Below are 11987 nucleotides of genomic sequence, written 5' to 3'. Positions count from 1 at the left end.
TCTGACCTTGGAGGTCATTCACCACCTTTCTTACAGTAGTTTAAATCAGTGTGCCTGGACTATCCAGTCCATGCACGACAACCTCTAAACTGGATAACTGAAGCATCCTCTATTTGGGGTTGTCCTTGAAAACTGCCTGTCTACCTACACTGATATATGTTGATGCTGCCCTGTGGCTGCACTAAATAGCATCAGGGACTAACATCATTCCTCTGAGGTACTGCACCTGACACACTGTTCAGTTTAACTCAATAAAAGGGCCCTTTATGACAAACCAGCCCACGAACCCTTGTTCTGAGGGTCATTTGAGTTTGAAAAGAAAATGTAGAAGTCCAGCTCTTTGGAATATCTTACTAGTGGAAATGTCCTCCTCTGAAATGGATTGTTAATCTCATTTCTTCCCATCATTCGTTACCATTAATTCAGTCAATCAACAGATTAGAAAGAACTGGAATTAAACTAATTTATCAAACTACAGACTTCACCACTCCTGCCATTTTGAAGTTGGATTTAAAATTACAGCATTAGCATCCAGCTGAAACTGTAAAAATTCCAGTCACCTGATAAATATTCCAAATATAAAAATATAAATGGCACAAAAATAAAGTTCAATCTTCAATATCTTCTCTGACACATTCAAATTTGACTTACAAGAGGACTACACCCAGTACCGTGCTGAATACCCAGAACTCCTGTTGACTTGCAATTCCAAGTGAAGCCTATAGGAGGTGCAGATGCTGGGCAATTGTCCAGATGTGGCACAGCAAAGTTAGGACAGTTTTCTTTTTTTTCTTAAACCGAGATGAGTTGCTTTTTGCTGTTAGCTACAGACTAGAATGCTTTCTACTGCACTGAAGTTGCCAATATACCCCACCTTGAGGACAATTATTCATAATGATCTCTCTTCCTTCAGTTCTCATAATCCCTGTAGTTATGCTAGTTTGAGTCCTCGTTATGCAATTGCCAGATTCCATCACATTGAATTTACAAAACAGATTGTACTGCAGTATTCAGCAGGCAGGATTTGCATAACTAATACACTATCCTTTAAATAGAGAGACAAGGTGGATGAGGTAATGTCTTTTATTGGACAAACTTCTGTTGGTGAACGAGATAAGCTTTTGAGCTATACAGAGCTCTTCTTTAGGTCCAAGATATTACCTCACGGGCTTTGCCTTTTTAATAGCCTTGGACCAACATAGCCACAACAACACTGCAAATAGCTTTCAAATAGACAGATGGCTAGCTATAGATTAATCTAATATATTTACATTCAAATGGATCTTGGAATTGTATCATTTGTTAGTCATTCAGATTCATTTATTTTATGTCAAATTAAATTTGCATTAAACAAAATTTTGATATGATGATTTAAATGGATAATAGAAAACAATTAAATACATAAAATACAACAGACCACGAAGTGTTATAATTCAATGGTCAGACAGAAAGGAAGCGTAAATATACTGGAAGTACCAGACAGTGTAGGGTTAGCTATAACTAGCTTCATAGCGCTAGTATTAAATTATAATTCAGATCCTGTTTCAGTACAGAGCTTTGCTCTTAATTTTATGCATGTGCTTAACTCCATCTGTATTCAGAAAAGCACCTGAATGTGTGATTAATTTTAAGCACATGCTTAATTTACATTCATTCAATGGAACTACTCACAAGCTTAAAATTAAGCATGTGCTTAAATGCTGTGATGAACGTGGGTGGATTTGAACATATGTTTATCTGCTGTGCTAGAGTGGGGCTTCAATACTTTAGTTACTGGAAAATCTTTACTTCAGTATTCAGTAGTGATGCTAGCACTGAGCTTTTGAACAATCTGACTAGCAAGTATTACCAACATATGGAAATCCATCTTTAATGAAAACAGTACCAGACCTTATAAAGAAACATCTGAGGGTCCCAAATGAAAATTATACATTTGTATGCAGTTGCTTATTTCACCTACTGTAAGTTTCCAGGACTCTTACTCAATATGAAAAGAGACTTTGGAGACCTGTAATCTCCATTAGAAAAAATCTATTTCCTGTTATAGTAGCATTAGTTTCATTGTGTGATGCAAATAACTTTGGCAAATGGAAATGAATACAGTAATCTGTTTATATTAAATAGCAAGTTATTGGCATATGATTACATACCATAGAATTGAGATTCAGTGAACTGAAGTTCTCAGAATCCCATTCAGATCATTGAATTATGAGATGACTACATATCTTACTGAGGAGATGTGAATTAAAAACAGAAAAAGAAAACTGAAGCATCGGAGAGAGTAAATATAAGAGTAGAAAATGGGAGATCTGTAATTTTTCATGACTATTATGTGACCCTCTGTCTGCTTGATAGTTACTGTGCTGCCTGCTTATGAATAACTAAGTTCTAAGTCATTCTTTGTTGGTTTCACATATCTGCAGAACCAAAGTCAATGGCTTTAGATAGCCCAGTCACAAGTGCTTAATTGACTATTCAAGTGTCAAGGACTTTGGCGTGTTGTCTCTGTCCATGCTGGGTTCAACAGCCTCCTGACTTGTTCAACAGGTGGTATAACGGGACAACAGGTGGATATAGAGACCAAGGGGCACGCTTGGTTTTAAAAAGACACACTTCCTAAAGCTCAGTGAAGACAGAGAGGAAAGGTCTGCAGGAAAGCAGAGAGGATCCTGGGTACCCAGAAAAGCAGGCTAGTTAGGTCTGCTGAAAACTTGAGGGAAATAAATGCTAAGCTGTAGATAACATAACACACGTAGGGCTTTTGCTGTTTTAGACCTTTTCTTTCTGCTTGCTATGTTGCTCTACATAAATAAATAATACTTTGCTTTGAAGACACTGTCTGGTGTCACTGCAATTTCCTGCTGATCATAGCTCCCAAAGGGAAGCATCTGGTAAGTGCCAAACCCAGTTGGGTCTGCTAAGGAGACCCAGTTGGAAAGCAGGGAGACATTGAAGGAGAGGTCAAAGGTAGAGCTAACCCTGTAATCATGACTCCGTAAATGAGTGAATATTGTTAATTTAACATGTTACTATACTGCATTATGGATTGTTAACTCACTCTGGTTAAAATAAATTATTATTTATTATTTGTATAGCACCAACAGTGGGTTGGGGTCTGTGATGGGTTGGGTCACAGAAACCCTCTTGGGAACTGCCACCTGATGAGCTGGGACTACCTTTAAGCCTATTTTCCCTGGCAGATTGGGACTTCAGTGCCTTTCCTGGTTGTGCCAGACATGCTAGCCTGCTACAAACACAGGCCCAGGTCTGAACCACAGCCCCCAAAAGCTGCAGGCTTAACTGAAAACAGCTTAAGAAGTGCTCCTATCTCCAGCACCCAGATACCCAGCTCCCAATGGGGTCCAAACCTCAAATAAATCCGTTTTACTCTGTATAAAGCTTATACAGGGTAAACTCATAAATTGTTCACCCTCTATAACACTGATAGAGAGAAATGTACAGCTGTTCTCCCCCCCCCTCCCCCCCGCCAGGTATTAATACTTGCTCTGGGTTAATTAATAAGTAAAACATGATTTTATTAAATATAAAAAGTAGGATTTAAGTGGTTCCAAGTAAAAACAGACAGAACAAAGTAAATTACCGAGCAAAATAAAATAAAACACGCAAGTCTAAGCCTAATACAGTAAGAAACTAAATGCAGGTAAATCTCACCCTCAGAGATGTTCCAATAAGCTTCTTTTACAGACTAGACTTCCTCCTAGCCTGGGTCCAGCAGTCACTCACACCCCTGTAGTACTGTCCTTTGTTCCAGTTTCTTTCAGGCATCTCTTTGGGGGTGGAGAGGCTATCGCTTGAGCCAGCTGAAGACAAAATGGAGGGGTTTCCAAGGGCTTATACAGTCTCTCTCTTGTGGGTGGAAACCCCTCTCTCCTCCTGTGTAGAATCACAGCTACAAGATGGAGTTTTGGAGTCACAGACTCAGTTCTCTACAGGCCGACGCCATTGCGCACGTTAGCCTGAACGTTTCCAGGAAAACTCAGATGTGGATTGGCATCTATCAAGGTCAACTGTTAGCTGAGTACTCCCAATTACTTGAATAAGCCCTTCACACTATGTTGACCAAATGTGCCTTATGTGCTTCCTACGGCAAACACTTTAAATAAACACTTTAAATACAAGCATAGAGCCAATGCTCATAACTTCAGATATAAAAATGATACATGCATATGAATAGGATGAATACATTCAGTAGAACATAACTTTGGCAGAGATATGTTACATGGCATATCTAGCATAAAACATATTCCAGTTATGTCATATTTACACTCATAAGCATATTTCTATAAAGCATTATGGGGTGCAATGTCACAGGGTCAATGCTTTAAAATTTGGGGGTGTCCAAAGTTAATTACCTAAATCTCTGTAGAAGTACCTAAGTTAGAGCAGCCTGTTTATTTAAGTAAATGGGAGCTGCAAGTCCTCAGTGCCATTGAAAATCAAGCCACTTGTTAAAGCATCTAAATATGGATTTGGATACCTAGATTTAGGTACCAACATTTGAAAATAGAGTGCTGGCTGTTTTCAATAGGTATGAAGACTAAAGGCTCCCAGTAGAGCTGGGCAAAATTTTTCAGACGACTTTTTTTCATTAAAAAAATGTAGATTTGGGTTGACCAAAACATGTCATGAATTCATGTCAAATTTCAATTAAAAAAAAGTGAAACAAAACATTTTTTTAAAAAAGCTAAACAATTCATTTCCACGTTTTCTAAATGAAAATATTTCAATTTTTCAATTCAAAATGACTTCTCTACATTAAAAATTTAAAAAGGTAAAGAGTCAAAAATGAAATGAAATGTTTGGAAAGTTTAGTTCAACCTGAAACTAGCTTTTTTTTACTCTTTCAGTTTGCCAAAATAACTTCCTTTTTTTTTTTTCCTTCAGTTCACCCAGTGAACTGGAAAAAGCAATTATTTGTGTAGCCAGTGCAAGGCCGAGAGCCTACCATGTGATCTTTGCAGGTGGTTGAGTGGAGTTGTGCTAATCTCAGTTGGGCTTCAGGTGTGTACAAGAATCTATATGTATAGATCCAGTCACAGGATTGGGGCCTAAGGGACATGAACATGCTTTTATTGAATACACTGGCAAAATGCCCATTGATTTCAGTGGTGTATGACCTCAATACACAATATTCAGAAGCAGAGATCTGGAGAGGGCAGAGATCTGTTTAATATGCAGCGTGTGAGAAATGACCTAAATCTTTCCCAAAGCTCAAACCAAACCTTTTATTGCTTTTTTGACATTTTAAAACTTCAGTTAATTTTTTAATTGCTATATTTCATGGCTGTACAACTATGCTATCTGGTTCTAGCAGGGAAGGGAAGTGGTAGAGTGAAATACCAGAACAGAGGTTGCTTTTTATGGTCCCAAAGTGGAAAATACTAGAAATCTCAGGAAAAATACTGATCTTTAAAAATAGATATTAAAGTAAAGATCTTGACACAAGGTGAGTGAGGTAATATCTTTTATTGGACAAACTTCTGTTGGTGAGAGAGACAAGCTTTCAAGCTTACACGGAGCTCTTCTTTAGGTCTGGGATATTATTTCACCCACCTTGTCTCTCTAATGTCCTGGGACCGACACAGCTACAACAACACTGCATACAACAATTAAAGATCTTGAGGGGGCGTGGCTGCAGGCAAACTGGCAATTATTCTTTCTCCCGGACTAGCTATTTTACATTCTTCTATATTAATCTGCATTGGCCATCTGATATCCCAATGTCTTGCATATAGTATAGTTCCTTGTTATTTGTCCTGTCTCCTTTTTTAGAATTATCTGCAGAATGTTAGCACCATCATCCATATTATTTCTCTGTGTTGTGAAGGGTGGAAGTCCTATAACTAATCCCTGCTTTACTCTTAAAAGTTCCATCTATGGTTACCCTTCATCTCTTGCTTTTAAGGTCATTTTCTTTCTGCCCTACAATGTTATCTCTAATTGTGTGACTCTAAACCTTAACCATTTATCTAGAGGACCTGTAATCCTTTCCAGTGAGCATGAAAACAGCCAACACCACTAAATTAAAACCTGGATCCTCTTTTTCAAGTTGTTGAAAGTGCTGCAGTTGTTTCTACGGTTAGCTATTAAATTATTCTCAGTCTTGGCTGGTGGGCAAGAAACTATTGTATAGTTCTCTTATGAATCATCCTTCCCACAAAACTGTCTCCTTGACTGGCACTTGAGGTTGTTAGTCATACATACTTTAAAACATTGTGGGTGGCAATTATCCAACCATTCCTCTAGGTGTCGAGTTGTACACAAAATCCCCGATGCTGTTTTATCACATTGATAGGAATTGAAGTCTCTGATACTGTGATTAGTATCCTGGTTTTTGGATTCTCTCCATTGCAAAGTTACATTGAAAAACCACAGCAGTCATGTGGTTGATACTTTCACGAGTCATTAAAGTCTCCTTCAACTAGGCAAAGGTGGCATCTTCTCTAATGGGCACACAAATCAAAAGGGGCAGGAGGAGAGGGGGAAGAGGAGGAAACTGATGAAAGGAGAGCTGCTCAAAGGAGGAGAGAATGTATCCCTATTCCACACACAAAGAAAAACAAAATACTTTAAGGCTAAAAAGATGGAACATATGCACAGCTCCAATTTGCTTGAAAGTACTTGGATCTTGACACTTGATGCAGCAGTTAGAGATATGACTAGCTCACCCACTTCAACTTTGCATGCAGAAATAAAACAAATAGTGGATCAAGGATTAAATGGGTGAATAGGGACAATGATGCCTTTGGCTGGATCCTCAGCAGCTGCTGTCCCTCTGATTTGGGCATGCAGTGAACCAGGGATTTCCCTACACACACCCCTCAACTCCTCCTTCCCCCAGTGGTCAACTAGTTACATGCAATGTTGCCAATTTAGTCATGTTTGAACTAGCTCTAGTTGTTTTAAACATTTTTCTAGTTTAGTTGGTTGGAAATTTGAATTGAAATTGAAACATTAATGCACACTTTAAAAGCATATACCGTATATGGTAAAATACTTGTACCTGAAAAAGCATAATAGGTTTGAAAAGTATTGAAAAAAACCTAGCTTCCTCACACAGCTATTTTTGTTATGACAATGTCAGCACATTTGTTTCAGCGATGTTGGCTGACTGAATAATTTCAAATTATGATCTATACAGGGCCGGCTCTAGGATTTTTGCCGCCCAAAGCAAAAACAATTTTGGCCGCCCTCCCCCCGCCCCCGGGTTCTTTAATTACCTCACCCCTGGCCCCGCCTCAACTCCGCCCCTTCCCCAAATCCCCAGCCCTGCCTCCTCCCCCCAGGCTCTCAAGCCTAGGAGGGAGGGAGGGAGGGAATGGGAGAAGCAGCGCCCGCGCCGCGGTCACTCGGAGTCTGCCCCCCTCCCAGGTTTGAGAGCCTCGGAGGGAGGGGGAGACCCTGAGCCACCGCGGCACGCGAAACAGCTGATTCGCACACCGCTGCTCCCCCTCCCTCCCAGGCTTGAGAGCCTGGGAGGGAGGGCGAGTAGCGGCGCGCGAATCAGCTGTTTCGCGCGCTGTGGCAGCAGCAGGGGAGGTGAGCTAGGGCGGCCTGGGCACATTTGTAGGGGCGGCATTCTGGCGCCGGCTATGCCGCCCCTAAAAATGTGCCGTGCCAAGCACCAGCTTGTTTTGCTGGTGCCTAGAGCCGGCCCTGGATCTATAAACAACAATAAATTATCATACATTCAAATGCTGAGGTGTATTGATGTTTTATGATGTTTAAAATGTAGTGCCAAATTGCCTTTCTGAGGAAAATGTACAGCCCACCTTTGGCCCCTCCCGGTCTCCCGCCTTGGCCCTCACCCCTGCCCCCCCATTGCCCCATAAATTTGAACACCCCTGGGGTTCTAATTTCAATTCCTGGGGAAAACAGTGCAGTGAAGTAGCAGCACAGAGTGCTCCACTTTCTGGCTTCCTCCTGCCTCCACACATTTTTTTTGGGGGGGGGGGGTCCCCTTCCCTGGAGATTTTTAACATTTATGGGTTTGGAGGCTGTGCTCCCAACCCCACTCTGAACTATGTGCAAAGGGGGAAATTGTCATGAAAAGCAAAAGTTCACCTCCCTGAACCAATCCCATAGGAGTGGTTGGTCCAGTTCCTAATGGTTAAAAAACCCTGTCTATTTTACATACTTCTCCCTAACAAAAGCCATTTCTAAAGCACTTAGCACTGTGGTTTCAAGGTACCTACTTGAGAGCCACAAAAAACCAGTGAATATCTGAGCCATATTTCTGCCAGACAATGAGCCCTTCAGCAACTTTTCTCCAGCTACATTGAATATGGGTGAAATCGCTTTTTTTTTTTTAATGGTGGTTTTCAGAAAACTGCATGAGTGTTCTTTTCTCAAACTTGTGTATCATAGCGTTACATAGCCGACCTCTGTAAGGGTAACGTTGTCAATTCCATTTCTACTCATGTTAGTATATCTATAGAAATAAAGAATGCCAGCATACCAATTATTGCCTACACAGTACTGTGCATGTTGGATTGTCGAAGGATGTTGGACAACGTGATGCCCACTGACTTCTGATTTGCTGCTGTTGTTTACTACAGTATATGTTGTATGCCAATTGAATCAATTTGGCCTATGGGACTGCATTCAAACAAGCACACAGTGAAAGACTGACATCCAGATTTATGTCAAGTTGAGCATTTGAGACTCACTAGAGAAATCAGCTCTACAGGAACAATGATGACTAGGTTGAATGGCAGTTGAAGATAGCTGAATTCCTTTATTAAACAAAATTTAAGCTGATTTAGAACCAAATTATGCAATAGCTAAACCATGTAACTGTGTGATCCTATTTTTGTTACCTTGCCCTCCTTCCCCCTCCCTTACAAAAATAGGGTCTGGGCCTGCTAACACTGTGTATAATCCTTACTGCCATGAGTAATTCCTCACTGACTACAATTTACAGGACTATGCTCGATGGTATTTGCAAGATGAAGCCTTCATCTGGAGTTAGAAGAAATAGGTTGAGAAAAATGTCAGGATTTTTGTGTGGGAATGGATGATCTCAGTGTGCACAATTCTGAATCCACTTGAAAACCATGAGGTCAAAATTTCAACTCAGCTGCTGTCACTGAGAAATGTTCCCCTAAGGAGCTGCTGCAAAAAGGGGGATCTGGGAGGCAGCATGGAGGAAAAAAAAGTGGCAAATGGAGCAGAGCGGCATCAGAATTAAAATCAAAGAAAAGGAGCAGAAAAGGGAGAAAAATACATTGTCTGGTCTACTGGAAAGTACAGTAAATATATGCTAGATAGAGCACTCCTTTGTGCCTGTCTTTCTTTTATTGCATTGCCTTCCATATAGCTGGAAAATCAAGGAAAGATGTTTTAAATAACAGGGGGAAACATGAGCTAGTTTTGTGAACCCTCCCCACCCACAGACAATTTTGAGAGAAATTTGGTGTTGGTGAAAGTTGGTGAAATCTCAAGTGTTGAGGTTCTCCCCCTTCCAATTTTTGTTTTGAGATGATTTTAGGTGGTATTGAACAGTTGGTCACTGCCTGATTCTTAACTATCCATTGGGTTTTATTAGTGAGTATGCATAGGTTCCCATGTTTGGCAGAATCTGGATTGATGACACAGTTCTGGATTGCCACAAGCAGCGTCTCCTTTTATTATATTGCCTTAGTGCTGGGCATAGAGGATCAGCCTGTTCTTCGTGTTTGGAAGAGTGAAAGGACCTTCATAAGACAGACCTAATCCTAGAGGGTCTTGTTATTTATGAAGAGTAAGCAAAAATAGTTAATGGCACATAAGCCTGTTTAAAAGATGCTGTTCTGAACCATGCAGCACTATCAATATTTTAACAACTGCTAGAATAGGCAAAAATGTATTTTAATGGATCAAGGAGCTGTAAAAACATACTTCAGTTACACTTGATTACCAAAGAGAAGCTAGTTGTACCATCAACCACAGGGCTAAATTTTTGCTAACAGTATAAATAAGGTAATCAAATAAAATTAATATATTTAAAGGAACTTGGATCCTTTGGTATGCAGATTAAATTAATTAGATTTATTTATTGCCATATACTATCTTTCTCTGTATCTGGATTTTTCTGATGATTACTTTGTCCTCATTCTCTGTTTCTTGTCAAATCATGTAATTAAAAGTCACATCTTATTGGAGCGTATACTTTGCTAATGAATCCACCCAAACTTCTGTATTACAGGGGGGAAAATGGGAACATTCTTTCGTTGTTTTTTTTTCTGTCCTTTTTAGTGATAGTATTTTGAAAGAAACGTTAATATGGCTAAGTGCCTTTTCCAGCCACATGGATCACAGTACTGAAAGATCAAAACAGTACATTTGTTTCTCAGATTACAGCGTTATTTTTTGAAAGAGAAATGGTAAGTTAATTCATTAAAAGCTCATATTATCCTCTGATACAGCATTAGTCTCTTAAAGAGAATTCTATTTACATAGTTGTCACTAAACTTAATGAAATTAAAAGTAGCATTACAGTGACAAAGGCAATAATACATTTTTCAAAGGGCTGCCTTTGATCACTTTGCATTGATGAACCTTTGACCTTCGTGTATCTCTGCCATAGTTGATTTGTCAAAGCAGCCCAGTTAAAACCAATTTTGGGCAAGAACAGAATTATGTGCGTTCAGTTTTCTTTTTCTTCCCAAAAACATTTGGCCTCATTAAAACAGATCTATTGCTTCTCTGCTATTTGTGCTATTCTGTCATTTGCTTTTTAACATAGGTTGGACACTTTATGAAAATTGAAGTCATGGGGCTGAGGATTAGAAGAGTGACCCGGTTTGAAGAGTCGACTACTTCAGGGATCCAAAATAAATTATTTTATTTAAAAAAAATGTATTTATGAACTTTGAAACAATGTATATTTCACGACATCACAGAAACCATACAGAGCAACAAGGAAGGAAATATCCAATTTCACAGAAATTCTGTGGTTACATTTTCTACTGAGGATCTAGTGCAAATAATTTTCTAAAACAACAGTTTGTCACAACTTAAAAAAATATGGCCCTATTTAAAAGGTTTCAAATTGTCCTTTATTTGTAGGGAACATAAACAGTGCTGATAATGGTAATAGAAAAGACCACATATGACAGGAAGGAGGCACTAAGAGAACAAGGTAGGTGCTAAGATCAGAGTAAGTCCAACTCTGTGTGTGTGTGTCTCATGAACTTTATGACTGCAGTAACTTGTGCTTCAGGAAAAACTATTAATAGCTAAGATGCTTAAAAAAGAGAAGATCTTGCCTATGTCAACTTTTTTGAACAATCTCTTATTAAATGAACCATATTTTTTCTAGACTCAAAAGCTAGGAGACCATGTGTGGTACTCACACTGGTGTTAATGAAAGTATGTATATTGATCATGGCAAGGTCAGGTCTTGTTAAAATAGCTGAAAGAGTCTGCCTGTATATGTATATCTGGAGTTATTAACAAAAAAAAGATTATTTTACTATACACTCTAAAGTCATTATTGTCTTTTCATTTACATAGGTTTAAAACCATGGGCCAGAAACTCATCATAGTATGATTGGAGTCAATGGAGCTACACAGATTTATACCAGCTGAAGATCTGGCCCATTCTTATTTTTTTAACACTTGATAGATTTTTGATCACAGACAATGTCTGCACTCTTTTTTGCAATCTCATTTACAGAAATGCGAAGAGGCATTTTGACATCAGGCCTTCTATTTGACGGAACTATTGCAGGAAGCTGACTTTCAACGATTAAATGAACTCAGAGACATAAATAATTACCCTTAGGAAAGGACATAATTTGCTTTATGATTTTCATGTGATGGTTATAATGTTCACTATATAATTGAAACTACTTGACAAATCTATTTGGGCCTGTAAATCTATACAGAAAAGTAGAAGATGAAATTTCGAAATTCTGTTTAAAAGGTCTGGCTGGCAGAAATTGAAATACTTCGTAGATTTATTCTCATAATTACTATGGGCT

Source organism: Trachemys scripta, chromosome 2 (genome assembly GCF_013100865.1).
Source record: "Trachemys scripta elegans isolate TJP31775 chromosome 2, CAS_Tse_1.0, whole genome shotgun sequence".
NCBI lineage: Eukaryota > Metazoa > Chordata > Testudines > Emydidae > Trachemys > Trachemys scripta.
The sequence above is the reverse complement of the archived record's forward strand: the minus strand, read 5'-3'. Positions refer to the sequence as shown.